We start from the raw sequence: 17,051 nt of genomic DNA, 5'->3' as shown, positions 1-17,051 counted from the left end.
GGCCATCTGAGTCTTCCCAGGTTTTTGATTAACCATCTCCTTCATTATTATTTTTTTGTGTGTGGCAATGAGAATTAAGTGACTTGCCCAGGGTCACACAGCTAGTAAGTGTCAAGTGTCTGAAGCTGGATTTGAACTCAGGTCCTCCTGACTCCAGGGCGGGTGCTTTATCCACTTTGCCACCTAGTTCCCCCCATCATGTCTTTTTAAATTTTTCCAAATTCTGTCTCTCTCTCTCTCTCTGACATTCCTCATTTTCTCTTGACATCACAATAATAAAAATGGATGATATTCTTTGAGCCACTTCTTCCTAATTCCTTTTGGTAATAAATTGCAGTCCACTTATGTCAACCATGCACCTCTGCATTATCCTTTAAGTGACTTTCAATTTCAATTCCTCTAAGGTTATAGTCTTCTATTACTCATATTCTTGGAGCAGTACCTGGGAAATATTGGTATTAAAAAGGTAAACTTTTGGCACGAGTCTGGGAGCAGCAGTCTCACATCTAACTCAGGACTCCTCGCAGCCTGACCAGCAACCTAGATTTCCCCCAAAATGGTAACTACTGTCAAGGATCAGCTCATTCTGAATGTCCTAAAGGAAGACCAGGTTCCCCAAAACAAGATCATTGTTGTTGGGGTTGGTGCAGTTGGCATGGCATGTGCCATCAGTACCTTAATGAAGGATTTGACTGATGAACTTGCCCTAGTTGATGTCATAGAAGACAAACTAAAGGGAGAGATGATGGATCTCCAACATAGCCTTTTCCTCAAAACACCAAAGATTGTTTCTGGCAAAGACTACAGTGTGACTGCAAACTCAAAGCTGGTTGTCGTTACTGCTGGGGCACATCAACAGGAGGGAAAAAGTGATCTTAATTTGTTCCAGCGTAATGTGAATATCTTTAAATTTACCATTCCCAATATTGTTAAATACAGCCTTAATTGCAAGCTGCTTATTGTTTCCAATCCAGTGGATATTTTGACATATGTGGCCTGGAAGCTAAGTGACTTTCCTAAAAACCGTGTTATTGGAAGTAGTTGCAATCTGGATTCTGCCCATTTCTGTTACCTAATGGTGGAGAGACTTGGTGTCCATTCTTCAAGTTGTCATGGATGGGTCCTTGGGGAACATGGAGACTCAAGTGTTCCTGTATGGAGTGGTATGAATGTTGCTGGTATGTCTCTGAAGAATCTTTATCGTGCTTTGGGAACTGATGCTGATTCAGAGAATTGGAAAGAAGTTCATAAATAGGTGGTTGAAAGTGCTTATGAGGTGATCAAGCTGAAGGGCTATACTTCCTGGGCCATTGGATTGTCTGTGACAGATCTGGCAGAAAGCATTATGAAGAATCTTAGGAGAGTGTATCCAATTCCCACCATGATTAAGGGCCTATATGGCATTGATGAAGACGCCTTCTTTAGTGTCCACTGTGTCTTGGGGCAGAATGGCATTTCAGATGTGGTGAAGGTAACCCTGAACCCAGATGAGGAGTCCCATTTAAAGAAGAGTGCAGATACTCTTTGGGGAATCCAGAAGGTGCTGCAATTTTAAAGTCTTTTAATGTGCTGCCACTTTATTGTCTAGAGAACATGACACTGGTTAAGGGATTAGGTGTGATGTACTTTTCATGTAGGTCAAATCTTTCCTCTGATTAGTGACACCAGAAATATAAAACCTATGAACAACTCTTCCTAAATTTAGAAATGGGGGAATAATACAGTGTGGCTACCTGTTAAACCCTGTTTGCCTAGTGATGCTGGATATGTAGTCTTGAGGTACTTGCTGTTAAGCAGAGCCAGCACTGGCCCTCCAACCCCACCCCCCAGGTATATGACTGCCTGCCTTGTAGGTGCTGTAGGTTCTAGTAGGTCCAGGAGACAACATTCCTGGACACTGAGGCATTGATTGCCTTTGTGCTCCCCTCCATTAGAGCTCTCCAGCATGGCCCCATGTATCACCCTTCCAGAGGACCTGATTTTGTCTACCTCCCTCTCTCTCTCTCTCTCTCTCTCTCTCTCTCTCTCTCTCTCTCTCTCTATATATATATATATATATATATATATATATATATATATACACATATGTGTGTATGTATGTATGTATGTATATGTATATATGTATATATATATACTTATATGTATATGTATATATATAGTTGTAAATTTCCATGTTATATAAAAAAATCTATGTACAAAGGTGCAACCAATTCAAGTGTCATACTAACCCTAATACTGAATAAACAACAAATAATTGATAAAAAAGGTAAGCTTTCTCTCAGGGAGCAACACAGGGGTAGTTAAATTTATTCTGCAATTTCCCAACATGTCCAGAACAAAATATATAAATAAAAAGTTCAAAGCCAAAACAAAGGAGAAATGTAAAGTACAAAAGTAAATAATCATTATTACACTCATGGAATTAGTACATTCTAAAGGCATTAAGAATGAGCTTTCCATCAAAGTCCTATTCATGCATCATGGCATGGATTTGACACTCCATTCATGGCTATTCCTACAAAAGATCAGTGGAGGCTGGCTTTCCCAAGCTTCAAAAGCTTTGGGTTAGAGTCAAGCAATGAATTATATAACTGTCATCCAGGAACTAGTCTGTTTAAATTAAGACTGATGAGGGTTTATAAAGCCCTCCTATTTTATGCATCTAGTATTTTACTGGGAACCGGGGATTCAAAATCAATAATGAAACTGTCTCCACATTCTAAGAAATTATATTTAATTTGAATGAAATGATATATTCATGGATAAATAAAAACAAAGTGTGTGTGTCTTTGTACCCATATAGATGCATAGTGTCTCTCTCTCTCTCTCTCTCTCTCTCTCTCTCTCTCTCTCGCAATTGGCGTTAAGTTACTTGCCTAGGGAAACACACCTAGTAAGTGTCTGAGGCAATATTTGAACTCAAGTTCTCCTGACTCCAGGACCTATGTTCTATCCACTGCACCACCTAGCTGCCCCCAATATACATGATAAAGGCAAAATTGTTCCTAGAACAAAGGGGGAACATTAACAAGCTAAGTGCATAAAGGTTTATTTTCTTTCTAGTGATGTAATTTTGAAGGTCTGGAATTTGTGGAAGTTAAAGTACATACATTGATTAAATCATGGATCTACTGAAGTAAGAACATGTTCCCCATCCTTTTAGTGAGGCAATTGGGGTTAAGTGACTTGCCCAGGGTCACACAGCTAGTAAGTATTAAGTGTCTGAGGCCGGATTTGAACTCAAGTACTCCTGACTCCAGGGCCGGTGCTCTATCCACTGCGCCACCTAGCTGCCCCTCCCCATCCTTTTAAAGTGAAGCTGAATGAGAGAGGATTGAAGCGGTTTATTTTATTCACCCTGGCTCATCTGTATGCCTCAGGAATTCAGACATATCATCACGACTTCTTGTCCATGTGACTTGATAAGATTCAAATGAATTTTGTTGCTTCCATCTAATTAGCATAATAGGAATTTAGATTTAGAGCTGTGAAGGACCTTGGAGTCCTCTATTTATAGTATAAGTTTAAAGCTGAGAAGGACCTTGGCAGTCATTTCTTACAGCCCCTTCATTTTTCAAGGAAGAGCTGGATTCTGAACCTGCATCCTCTGACTCTAAATCCAGTATTCTTTCTGCTCCACTCCATAGGCTATTGGCAGCTCGGTGGCAAAGTGGCTAGAACACTGGACCTGGGATTAGGAAGACTGCCCTTCCTGATTCAAATTTGATTTCAGACACTGACTAGCTATGGGACCTTGGGTAAATTACTTAACCCTATTTGCCTCAGCTTCCTCCTCTGCAAAATGAGCTGGAGAAAGAAAGACAAATCACTCCAGTATCTTTGTTAAGGAAAACCCCAAATGGAGTTACAAACAATTGAAAAATGACTGAACTAAAAGCAGTCTACACATACTAGCGAGATGTTGCTTTAAACAAAAATAATAAATATGAATTGTATGTTTTGTGGGGCAATGAGGGTTAAATGATTTGCCCAAGGTCAAACAGCTAGTAAATGTCAAATGTCTGAGGCCAGATTTGAATTCAGGTCCTCCTGAATCCAGGGCTGGTGATTTATCCACTGTGCCATCTAGTTGCTCCCTCTAAATATGCATTTTAGAGAGGCTAAATGATATGGTGGGAAAAGTTATGACAATGAAGTTATATGATGTGACGTTTAAAATCTAATGTATGGTGGTCTCTTTCCATCCCAAGTGTAGGGAAAATCAGCTAGGGTTTACTTATACATTAGAAGCCTTAGCACCAGGTTTGGGCATTAAGAATTTATTAAAATATATTAGATATTAGTCAAAAGAGAACCTGTGCCTCTGAAAGATAGGAAAGCCTACCTAGGATGTACAGGAGAGAAAGCAAGAAGCTCTTTGTAGTAGGGAAGACAGGTGGTCCCTACACACTGCTCGAAGCTAATTGCCTAGTAGCATTCAGGTCCATTGATTGACATGACTTGAAGGCCGCCCATGAATAGAATGTGCTGAGGTCAGAGTTCAGATTCACTGGTGGGAACAAGGTTCTGTGAGGTAATTTCCTGACACTGGGCTGACCTTAAAAAGGTCAGCCAGGGTCACTCAGGAGAGGGAACCCTGGAAGTCCCAAAACCCCTATTATTAATAATTTTCTCACAACGATCTGGTTCAAACTCAGATTTACCATTTATATAACAATTCATAATGCTTGAATAATGCTTATTTTATTCCATAAATTAAAGATAAAATATAATAATTAATAAGTCTGAATAATCTCAATTGTAAAATAATTACCTTGTTGTTCAGTCACTTTTCAATTGTGTCTGACTCTTTGCAACCCATCTGGGGTTTTTGTGGCAAAGATACTGTAGAGGTTTGCATTTCTTTCACAGATAAGGAACCTTAACCAAACAGAGTTAAGTAATTTGTCCAGGGACACTCAGCTACTAAGTGTCTAAGGCCAGATTTCATCTTTTTGACTCCAGGCAGGACACTCTATCCAGTGTTCTGGAGTTAGGAAGACCTGAGTTCAAATCCTATTTCTGTTAGTGATAGAAAGGATAAACTGGAGAAGGAAATGGCAAACCACTCCAATATCTTTGCCAAGAAAACCCTAAACAGGGTCACAAAGAGTCCAAGACAGCTAAACAAAAAAAAAAGAATACCTAAATTTCAGCAAAAAGTTTGCTGATATCTTTGTGAAAAAAATGCAGAGATATGGGCTGTATGGTAGCACCATACTTAATCAAATAGTCACCTAGAGATAAAGCCTCTGGAAGAGTGTAAGTTCTGTCCTAGTCCCTATTCAGTTGTCTGAATTAAATTATATCAAATTTTCCAGATGTTATAAAGTTAGGACAGATAACTAACGCTATTGGAAAATAGAAATTGTGTTCAAAATATCTTAAGTAGATAGAATGATAGGTACAATATGTGTCTCTCCTGGCTCTTGGATACATACAGGAACCCACAGGAATCCCAGGGATGGGCCATGCCTTGTTAAGAAACAAGAGCATCTAATATAGTAAAAATGACAATACTGCCTAAATTAATTTACTTATTCAGTGCCGTACCAATCACACCACCTAAAAATTATTTTATAGAGCTAGAAAAAATAATAACAAAATTCATCTGGAAAAACAAAAAATCAAGAATATGCAGGGAAATAATGAAAAAAAATTCAAACCTGGAGCTTTACTCTAAAGCGGCAGTCATCAAAACTATCTGGTACTGGCTAAAAAATAGAGTGGTAAATCAATGGAATAGGCTAGGCACAGGAAATGCAGTAGTAAATGACACTAATAATGTAGTGTTTGATAAACCCAAAGACTTCAGCTTCTGGGATAGGAACTCAGTATTTGACAAAAACTGCTGGGAAAATTGGAAGATAGTATGGCAGAAATTAGGCATAGACCAACATCTTACACCTTATACTAAAATAAGGTCAAAATGGATACATGATTTAGACATAAGAGGTGATACCATAGGTAAATTAGTAGAGAAAGGAATAGTCTACCTATCAGATCTTTGGAAAGGAAAACAGTTTATGACCAAACAAGAGATAGAGTATATTATGAAATGCAAAATGGATGATTTTGATGACATTAAATAAAAAAATTTTTGTACAAACAGAAGCAATGCATCCAAAATTAGAAGGGAGGCAGAAAGCTGGGAAACAATTTTTGTGGCCAGTACTTCTGATAAAGGCCTCATCTCTAAAATACATAGGGAACTAAATCAAATTTATAAGAATCCAAGTCATTCCCCAATTGAGAAATGGTCAAAGGATATGAACAGGCAGTTTTCTGATGAAGAAACCAAAGCTATCTATTCCCATATGAAAAAATGCTCTAAATCACTATTGAATAGAGAGATGCAAATTGAAACAACTCTGAGGTACCACCTGACACCTATCAGATTGGCTAAAATGGCAAAAAAGGAAAATAATAAATGTTGGAGAAGCTGTGGGGAAATTGGAACACTAATGCATTGTTGGTAGAGCTGTGAACTGATCTAACCATTCTGGAGAGCAATTTGGAATTATGCCCAAAGGGCAATAAATCTGTCCATACCCTTTGACCCAGCAATACCACTTTGGGGTCTTTTTCCCAAAGAAATCATGGAAAGGGGAAAGGGACCCACATGTACAAAAATATTTATAGCTGCTCTTTATGTGGTGGCAAGGAATTGGAAGTTGAGGGGATGCCCATCAATTGGGGAATGCCTGGACAAGTTGTGGTAAATGAATACAATGGAATACTATTGTGCTGTAAGAAACGATGAGCAGGAGGAGTTCAGAGAAACCTGGAGGGTCTTGCATGGGCTGATGATGAGTGAGATAAGCAGAACCACAAGAACATTGTACACAGTATCATCAACATTGAGTGTTGATCTACTGTGATGGACTATATTCTTCTCACCAATGCAATGGTACAGAAGAGTTCCAGGAAACTCATGATAGAAGAAGATCTCCAAATCCAGGGGAAAAAAAAGAACTGTGGAGTAGAGATGCTGAATGAACCATACTATTTCTTTTGTTTTTGGTACTGTTGTTTTTTCTATTTTTAGGTTTTTCATCATTGCTCTGATTTTTCTCTTATAACATGACTAATGCAGAAATAGGATTAATGTTATTATGTATATGTATGTGTGTGTGTGTGTGTGTGTGTGTGTGTGTGTGTGTGTGTGTGTGTATAACCTATATCAGATTACCGGCTATCTAGGGGAGGGGGGAGGGAGGGAGAAAAATCTGAAATTGGAAAGCTTGTATAAACAAAAGTTGAGAACTATCTTTACATGTAATGGAAAAAAATAAATTTAAAAAAAAAAAGAAACAAGAGCATCAGACCAAATGTCAGGGAATCTTTTTTATGGAATTCCTGGATACTTCAATTGTATATTGAAAACTTTTGGGATTTGTTGTGAAATGTGTATACATAAAATTGTTAAGTATGTATATGTTAAATAAGTTGTTAAAATGTAAATATGTACATATGCATGTTTGTCTGTGATTTAAATTGTTCAATAATATAACAAGATTTTATTTATTTGAGGACAATATGTTTTGGGGCAGTCTTTTGTCAAAATGGGAGTGAAATTGTTAAGTTAGACATACTATCAGACATCATACGTGAAGAAAAACCTTCATGAAATTGCAACAGTACAGATATGAACAAATAGTTCTTAAATAAATTGCAAATAATTAATAGCCACCTAAAATATTGCTTTAAATCACAAATATTATATGAAATGCAAATTGAGACACAACTATAAGGATTCACAGAAATAATGTTGGAAAATGGCAGGAAGATACACACAGTCAGACTGTATGTAATTAATATATTGGAGCTGCAATTAATTCAACCATTATTGAAAGCAAATTGGAATTTTTCAGAAAAAAAAAGTGATAAAAAGGTCTATACCTTTTTGCTCAAAGATCCCATTGCAGGATCAGGAACTTAAAACCATAAAGAAAAGATCCCTATATAGCAACTACCACAAAAAACCTGAGGGAAATGGGTGCCCATTGATTGGGGAAAGAGTAAATGTAGCATATGCATGGAATAGACTATTACTGTACCAAAGGTCAATGAATATGAGGAATTCTGAGGAACACAAGAAAATTTTACTGATACAAAGTAAAGTAAGCACAACTTGGAAAATAATATAAACTATTAATCCAACAATGTAAATTAAAAAAATAAGATTAAAGTGAATACTGTGTAATTATGCTAACCAACTTTGACTCAAGGAAAGAGGCAAGAATGCTTATTACACAAGCCTTTTTTTAAGAGAGGTGGGGAACTATAAATGTGCAATGTTACAAAAGTTTTCAGATGTAGTCTATGTGTTGCTTGATTTTGCTTAACTTCATTTTATTTTTTTAAATGGAAATAGACCTGGGTAGGTTGGAGTATACTTAGAAATGACTGTAATATAAATACAAAAGCTATCAATAAAAATTTAAATATATTGCAGCAAGGCTGCATTCAAAAGACTATATATTTGAATTAGGAATGTATTAGTCCTTGGAAATAGTAATTGGGAAAATGTGTTTTGGGGATTATAAAGTTTCAGCTGATTTATTTTCTTTCACCTAGTTGATAAGTTTCAGCACCCACATTAATTATAATGAAGGGCTGCATGAATTTAGTAAATTTGGGCATCGGAATAAGATATTTGCTATGTGGAGAATTTCGCTCTACCTAAAAGATAATAACATCTGAATACCATTTTCATATGATAAAATGGGTTCTAATTATACCATTATAATTTATTTTGTATTGAATTATCTATAAATTTAATTTTCTTAAATAGAAATTGAGTATGTTGTAATTTGGGTGGAAGGTAACTAGGTGGCTGAGCAGACAGTATGCTAGACCTAGAATCAGGAAGACCCAAGTTCAAATCCAACCTCAGATACTTACTACCTGTGTGACGCTGGACAATTTACTTAACCTGTTTGCCATAACCCACTAGAGGAGGAAATGGCAAATCACTACAGTATCTTTTCTTTTTCTTTTCTTTTCTTTTTTTCTTTTTTTTCTTTTCTTTTCTTTTTTTTTTTTTTTTTTTGGTGAGGCAATTGGGGTTAAGTGACTTGCCCAGGGTCACACAGCTAGTAAGTGTCTGAGGCTGGATTCTAACTCAGGTCCTCCTGACTCCAGGGCCAGTGCTCTATCCACTGTGCCACCTAGCTGCCCCTACAGTATCTTTTCTAAGAAATCCCCATGGACAGTATAGTCCACAAGGTCACAAAGAGTCAGACTCGAACGATCAACTGAACAACAAAAACAAATGAAAGTAGAAGTCATGGAAATTAAATGGCAGTGTCTTATGGCCTGTCTCCTAGAGACATTCACAAAAGTTGGATAACTACGCTCTACCTTAAAGAATTAGATCTATTAGGAGAGGGAAATGTAGAACTGAAGAATTAGATGCCAAGGGAACATGGCCTATCCCCATCTAGATGCCCTAGATAATAATGTAATTGCTATCACTTATGGCTTGCAGAGCACTTTTACAAATAACCCTGGGAAGTAGGTGCTATTTATATCCCCATTTTACAGATGATAAAACTAAGGTAGACAGAGAAAGGTTAAATTGCTTGTTTAGGGTCACACAACTAGTAAGTATTTAGGAGCAGGATTCACATGAAGGTCTTCCTAATTTCAAGTCCAACATTTTATCCACCATTCCTTCTAGCTACCTAGATATGAAAAACTAGGATTTGGAGGGAGACTGGAAAATAGATCAAAGATTTGGGGATGCTTACTTGAATAGACGGCAATGGGAAAATCCTAAAATTCGTGTCCATTCTAAAAAGGGTCTTATGATCTACAAAGAAGATGTTTGCTCAGCGATCACAATTGGAAAGCAGATCCTCATAATCTATGCAAAAACAATATAGTTAACTTCTTTTTTTCCAACTTATCTACAACTGCTTGATTACCAAAGAACAGGGACTATACTGGACAAATGAAATGAAGAAAATAGTAGTACTAAAGAAGAGGGTTTGGGCTACTAAGACATTTAGTATTTAGAATAAGCACAGGGTTAGAAATAAAAAGTTCATATCACAACTTCTTTGTGTTGTGAAGTAGTCTACATGATGGAAAAAACAAATGGCTGGGATGGTTGTGAAAGGGATGAGGTGATTAGTTGTGCATGCTAAAACATCACAGAGATCTTCACAGAAGAACATCTGTAGCTTAACCAACTATTACAGTGGCCTCTGTGACCCCATAACCCATTAAAAAAAAACCCCAAGAAGCTTATTTGGATAGAATTCTTGAGATCTTATTCCACAAGGGAGGTAAAAAAAACTGCCCTTGTGTAAAAATGCAGTGTCAATTAGAGAAATAGATGTATTACTGCAAACACAGTATGACAACAAAGCCTGAAAGGAAGATTCTCCAATCATAAGCCAATGAATATTAATTAATGTTAATATCAATTATAATAATTATTTGTTAATTAATATTAAAATTAATGATATGATCATAGAGCTAAAATGAGAAGTCTTCAGAAACCTTCTAGTTCAGTTCTCTTATTTTAGAGATGAGTTAACTACACCAGAAGGAAATTAAGTTATTTAACTAAAATTATACAATATAATAAGTAGAAAGATCTTGGTAGTAAGTTTGCCTCCTTTTTAGAAGCCCTTACTAAGGCTTGGGATATTCTTGAATTTAAGAACAGGAAGAAAGAAGCCCTGAATAAAAACATTACTATGAAAAAGAGTCCAAAATAATATTTTCCCTATTTATTTGGAATTTTTCCCCAAATTACATGTAAAATAAATTTTAGCATCAATTTTTAAAATTTTGTGTTCCAGATTCTCTTGTTCCTTCCCTCCCCCCTTAAGAACTCAAGCAATTCAATATAAGTTATACATGTAAGTCATGCAAAACATTTCCACATTAGTCAGGTTGTGAAAGAAAATAGACCAAAACAACTTTAGAAAAAAGAACTAAAAAATAATTTATGCTTCAATTTGTATTTAGATACCATCAGTTCTTTCTCTGGAGATGGATTGCATTTTTCATAAGTCCTTCAGAGTTGTCTTCAATCATTGTATTGCTGAAAATAGCTGTCATTCAGAGCTAATAGTCTTACAATATTGCTGTTACTTTGTATACAGTACATTTCACTTTGCATCAGCTCGTGTAAATCTTTCCAGGATTTTCTGAGAGCATACCTCTCATCATTTCTTATAGTAGAATAGTGTTCCATCATAATCTCATCCCACTATTTCTTCAGCCATTCCCTAATTTCTGGGCATCTCCTCAATTTCAAATTCAACATTTTGTTGTTGTTGTTTTAATCTCTTTTTTGGATACCAACCTAGTAGTGGTACTACTAGGTCAAAGAGCATGCATAGTTTTATAGCCCTTTGGTGATAGTTCCAAATTGCTCTACAGAATGTTTGAATCAGTTTACAAATTTATCAAGTGTATTAATGTCTCGTTTTCCCCATATCTCCTACAACATTTGTCATTTTCCTCTGCTGTCCTGTTATCCAATCTGATAGGTATGAGGTAGTACGCCAGAATTGTTTTGACCTGCATCTCTCCAATCAATAGTGAGTCCATTTTTTAATATGGCTATAGGTATTTTTGATTATTTAATCTGAAAACTATTTTGGGGGGGTAGGGCAACAAGACAATGACTTGTCCAGGGTCACACAGCTAGTAAGGGTCAAGTGTCTGAGAACGGATTCAAACTCAGGTCTTCCTGAATCCAGGGCCAGTGTTTTATCCACTGCACCACCTAGCTGCCCCCATATCTTTTGATCATCTATCAATTGGAGAATGAGCCCGGAATAATATTAACATGAGCAAGAATAGTTTTGAAAACCCCAGTTACTTATGATGTAAACCTAGAGTAGACTGGTGAGAATTGCCAAGGTCCTTACTAGGTGGTGTCATAGAATACTTGATTTGGAATCAGAAAAAAAATGTTAAAATCCTACCTCAGACACTGTGTGACCCTGGGAATATCACTTAACCTGTCTGTTTCCTTACCTATTGCACAGTGCTGTTGTAAGGTTTGAATGAGAATGTCACACACCCCCACACCCCCACACCCCCACACACATATATGTATGTGTGTGTGTGTGTATATATATATATACACATACAGATATATGCATGTGTATACACATGCACATGCATGTACATGTGTGTATCATGTTTTGTAAAATGTAACCACAAATATAAATATGAATTATTATTGATAATAAGTAAACTGAGTCCAAATTTCTGTCCCGTACATTGGCTCTATTTATATAGGTTCCTTTTAGATCTATGAATAAAGTTCCTTAATTTGACACTTGGGAAGAGATGACTGCTACTCAGTGCAAATGTATTCATCAGAAAAGATTCTTTTTTTATGTCATAGGATCACAGATTTAGAGTTGATAGGGATCACAGGATAATAATATCACAGTTCCATAGCTTGGATGGACCTCAAAAGTCAGCTAGTGACTTGTCCATTTCTACATGAGGTAAGATATGGTATTTTCTTAAAACTCTATGTTCAGTGGCATGGTACTTCCATTAAAGAAAACTCATTAGATCATATTTATTTACCTTAAGTATGTCAGGGCCTTTATAAGAAATAGAATAAAATCTTTCCCTTTCCTTTTTTTTTGGGGGGGGTGGGGGGTGGAGCAGGACAATGAAGGTTAGGTGACTTATCCAGGGTCACACAGCTAGTAAGTGTCAAGTGTCTGAGGCAGGATTTGAACTCAGGTTCTCCTAAATCCAGGGCCAGTGCTTTATCCACTGTACCACCTAGCTGCCCAAAATCTTTCTCTTTCAAAACTATCTATCTCAACACTTAAAAGTAAATAGTAAGCACCTACTATGCACAAAGCATCTTGTTAGGTGCCCATCTTGGTGCTTGGCAGCATTAGGAACTTAAGGAAGACAAATTGCCTATTTTATTCATGTGGCTACTACTACCCCAAAACACTGAAACCACCTATGATTTTGAGCAAGCTGACCAATATACCCTATGAGTGACCTATGCCATCAATACCTAATATCACAACCAAATTGGCGGTGTGATGATTTGCCTTCATTGGCTCAAATGATCATGTCTTTATAAATATAGTTCTGACAGTTACTGTGTGTATAGTACATCCTAGAAGTCTAAATAAGTTATGGTTTCTGAAATATGACATATTACAGGAGCAAATTAGTTCTTGTGTGAGTGAAACACAATGTTGCAGCAATTCTAGAGAATAAGAGGCATTCAGGGGAAAGTGGTGACTGAGGTATAATATGATTCATAATCAGATTCTCAGAATTGAAATTTTGTGGTACTACTGATGTTATACTAGATAGTGAGTTTAGATCATGAGTGCAGTACTCATCAGGAGTGATACAACTCAAGAATACACCATTGCTTTCATTATTTGCTAAAGAAGAATAATCTTTTCTGAAGTAGGCAGTGATTATCTTGCTATGTGCCAAGCACCATATTAGTAGGCTCTGTAAGACCACAGAATTACCTCCAGAGTAAAATATGAGTACTCCATATGCAGAAGCCAAAGATAGATGTCTATTAGAAAGCAATATGAGACATGCAACTTTGGAGACAATGCAGTTTTTTCTCCCATAAGAAACTAACTTTTATAGATGCTTATACATTAGAGACCTTATCTGAAATAGATTTAAATAATTTATATTCACCTAATTCAGATGCCTGACTATCAACCATGCTAAGTGCTACAATTATCAGGATCAGACAAGTATTTCATTTTCATTTTCTGGACTGATTTTTTTTTATGGTTGAATATGTCTGTGTATATTTCTACATGATTGCTTACAGTGGGCTCATGAGCTCCTCATTTAAACTTGTGAAAAGAATTTAGTTAAATGCTTTGTTATATTGAAATGTATATGAATCCCAAAGGGTCATAGCAAATAACATTACACAGCTTTATGATTGTTTTAGCCTCAGTAGCCAATAGAAAGGAATCCTCGGGTGATGGGAAAAATCTGGCATGAATAATTACACACCTTTTATATGCTTTTCACCTTCCTCTCTACTCAACTGAAATTGGGTTTATTTGATTACTAAACTATCTTTTTTGCAGATGAGGAATAAGTTGCCTAAAGTGTTCTGAAGAGGAGAGCATGCCTTTAGGCACCATAGCAAAGGCAATGTTTCTGATTTATTGAGCAGCTGCACTTTCATTTATACTGAATATTCTTTTTCATTGTTCCCAATTTGGCTACTCTTTTTTCTCATATTTTTTCTGATTTCAAAAAACTGAGGCCATCCATCATGAACTCCTTCCCAAATCCACATCTCACATCACAACATCATCACTAATGCAGTCCCTCTTTGCTCCAGTCTCATAGGAACAGATGGTATTTCTCCTTCCTTTCTGTGTCCCTCTGTCTCTAATATTCATTTTTTACTCTAATTGATTTAATGAAGAATCAGTTGGGTTGGTCTCTGGAGACAGAGCCAATATGTGAAAGGAAGTGATGAGCAGCAGTGCAATGAATTCCTCTCTACAACCCTTTTCAAACAGATCTATATAATACAATAGACTGAATCTTGATAAGGAAATCCAGGAAAAAAATCACAGGGAGTCATTTGTCCAGCCTAACTTGGCACAGAAAGAGAAGTCTGGGACATGGGGGATAAGGGTCCTTCCGGAAGCATGCTGTGAGGAAGCATTTCAATACTCAGAAACAGGTTATATATCAGAGCAAAAGGAAGTTCCAGACCCTGACCACGGTAACACCTGACACATATTTGGGCATTGTAATTGGGCCAGATGCAAACTAGTAGATTTGTCACACACTACTCAATTCTAGGGATTGTAGATCCAGGGCAGATTGAGAAAGTTATCTATCTGTGCTTGCAGGTGGTGTTCCACAGTAGGAAAATACAGAGCAATGTATGGAGAAAGGAGGAAATTCAGAATCTGGTAGCAGAAGTGGCATGGCTTGGACTGCAGGACCAAGGCTGGGTCTTACCTAAAGCATCTAGCTCAGGATACAAAGGAATATTCAAAGCAAAACTCTCAAACCATAGGTAAATCTATAGCTGTGACTGACTCTGAGGCAAAAGCACATCCCAGCTATCTGATAGGGGCTAAGACCAGTAGCAGTCCACTGTTGCTCAGATCCAAACCCTGAACAGGAATTTGAAGAGCTCAGACTTGGGGGCCTGGGTGTGGTAGCAATCCAACTTTGCCCTGGATCACACAACTTTGGGAACACTTAAAGCTTATAGGTCCTCACCCTGTCACTGAGATCCTAGAATAACACAACAACACTCAATCCCCCCACCTCCCAAAGTAACAACAAGGGTAGCCCAGACCTTCCCTCCAGAAATTCCACAGAACACAGCTCAAAAACTCAAGTAAGAAGTTGAGAAGTCATCCAGAAGCATGTGTATATATGTATGTGTGTATGAATAGATGTATGTATAAATGTATGTATGTATATATAGGTATATATGTATATTGATTAATATATAAACATATACATTTATGTGTATTGTGCATGAATACATGTATGTAGGTATATATGGATATGGATGGATAGATACATATGCCCATATACATATATGTATATTTGTATGTGTATATGTCTATGTATATAGCAAACTATATACAAAATAAAAATAGGAAATAATTAACAAAGAGAAGCAGTAGAATTAAAAGAGGCTGGGGTAAGCTTCCTGTAGAAGATAATATTTTAGTTGTGACTTAAAGGAATCCAGGGAGGTCAGTAGTTGGAACTGAGAAGGACAGCATTCCACGTATGAGAAAAAGCCAGGGAAAATGCCGAGAGCCAAGATATGTGGGACAGTCAATAGGACAATGTCACTGAATTAAAGATTACATGTTAGGGAGCAGGGTGTAAGAAGATTGGATATACAGGAGGGGATATGATTATGAAAGTTTTTAAATTCCAAACAGCTCTTATATTTGATCCTAAAGGCAACAGGAATTATATGGAGTTTATTGAGTGGAAACATGACATGATTAGACCTGAATTTTAGGAAAGTCACTTTAGCAGGTTAATGGAGATTGGAGTGGAATAGAAAGGAATGGAGTGAGTGGAGTGAGAGAGACTTGAGGCAAAAAGACTCACCAGCAAGATGTTGCAATCCAGGCATGAGGAGATGAGAGCAGTAGCAGTGTCAGAAGAGAGAAGTCCTATTCTAGAGATGTTGCAAAGATAAAACTGAAAGCCCTTAACAACAAATTGTAAATGGGAGGACAAAAGATAGTGAGAAGTCAAGGATGAGAGCTGGGTTGTAAATATAAGGGATTGGGAGGGTAATGTTGACTTCTATAGTGATAGGAAAGTTAGGAGTGGGAAAGAGTTTAGTGGGAAATCTAATGAGTTCTGTTTTGGGCATATTGAATGTATTGCTTGTAAACAACATGTTATTGGGTTCTACTATCTAATTAATCAGGCTATTCTCTTCTCTTTCATGGGTAAATTCAAGGCATCCACATCTATGATAATTCATTATGAACTTGTCTCGACCCTGTTCTCATATATCTCTTTTCTCCTCACTCTCTTTACAAAAAAAAAAAAAAAAAAAAGTTGCTGAGCATCATCCTCAGAAACATTTATCTATGCTTGATACAATCACCTGCCACTCCCTTGCCATTTTTCTCTTCCTCTCACCCAGACATCAGTTATAGGTTCTTGCCCTTTTTTTCTTTACTTTTAATCATTTACTTGGTATACATTTTGCAAGTATTTGCCTTTATAGATGTTGTTTCTTTTCAATTGAATACATGCTCTTTGAGGGCAAAGATTGCTTTTGTCTTCGAATTCCCATCTAACACATTATAAGTACTTACTATATATGTGTTAAATTTAATTAAATTATTTTTATGGTGCTACATTACTCAATTAAAGCCCTGTTCCAATACCATATCATGGAATGAAGAGGTCCCCTGGATTCTTAAAGAATAACAAAGCACAAGTTCTGGCAGGTCCTATCACATTAGAAAGGATTTAAGTATTGGCCTGACAAAACACTTTTTGAATTTAGAAAAGCTCTTCATCAGAAGGCTAGG

At 36.8% G+C, this 17,051-nt stretch overlaps 1 pseudogene; it reads left to right on the top strand.

Moving 5' to 3' along the window:
* The first annotated feature begins 550 nt into the window (after positions 1-550).
* LOC122749558 lies at positions 551-1,555 on the top strand (annotated as a pseudogene).
* Positions 1,556-17,051: the final 15,496 nt, after the last annotated feature.

The sequence above is a fragment of the Dromiciops gliroides genome, chromosome 3 (assembly GCF_019393635.1).
Source record: "Dromiciops gliroides isolate mDroGli1 chromosome 3, mDroGli1.pri, whole genome shotgun sequence".
NCBI classification, from domain to species: Eukaryota; Metazoa; Chordata; class Mammalia; order Microbiotheria; family Microbiotheriidae; genus Dromiciops; species Dromiciops gliroides.
The sequence above is the reverse complement of the archived record's forward strand: the minus strand, read 5'-3'. Positions and strand labels throughout refer to the sequence as shown.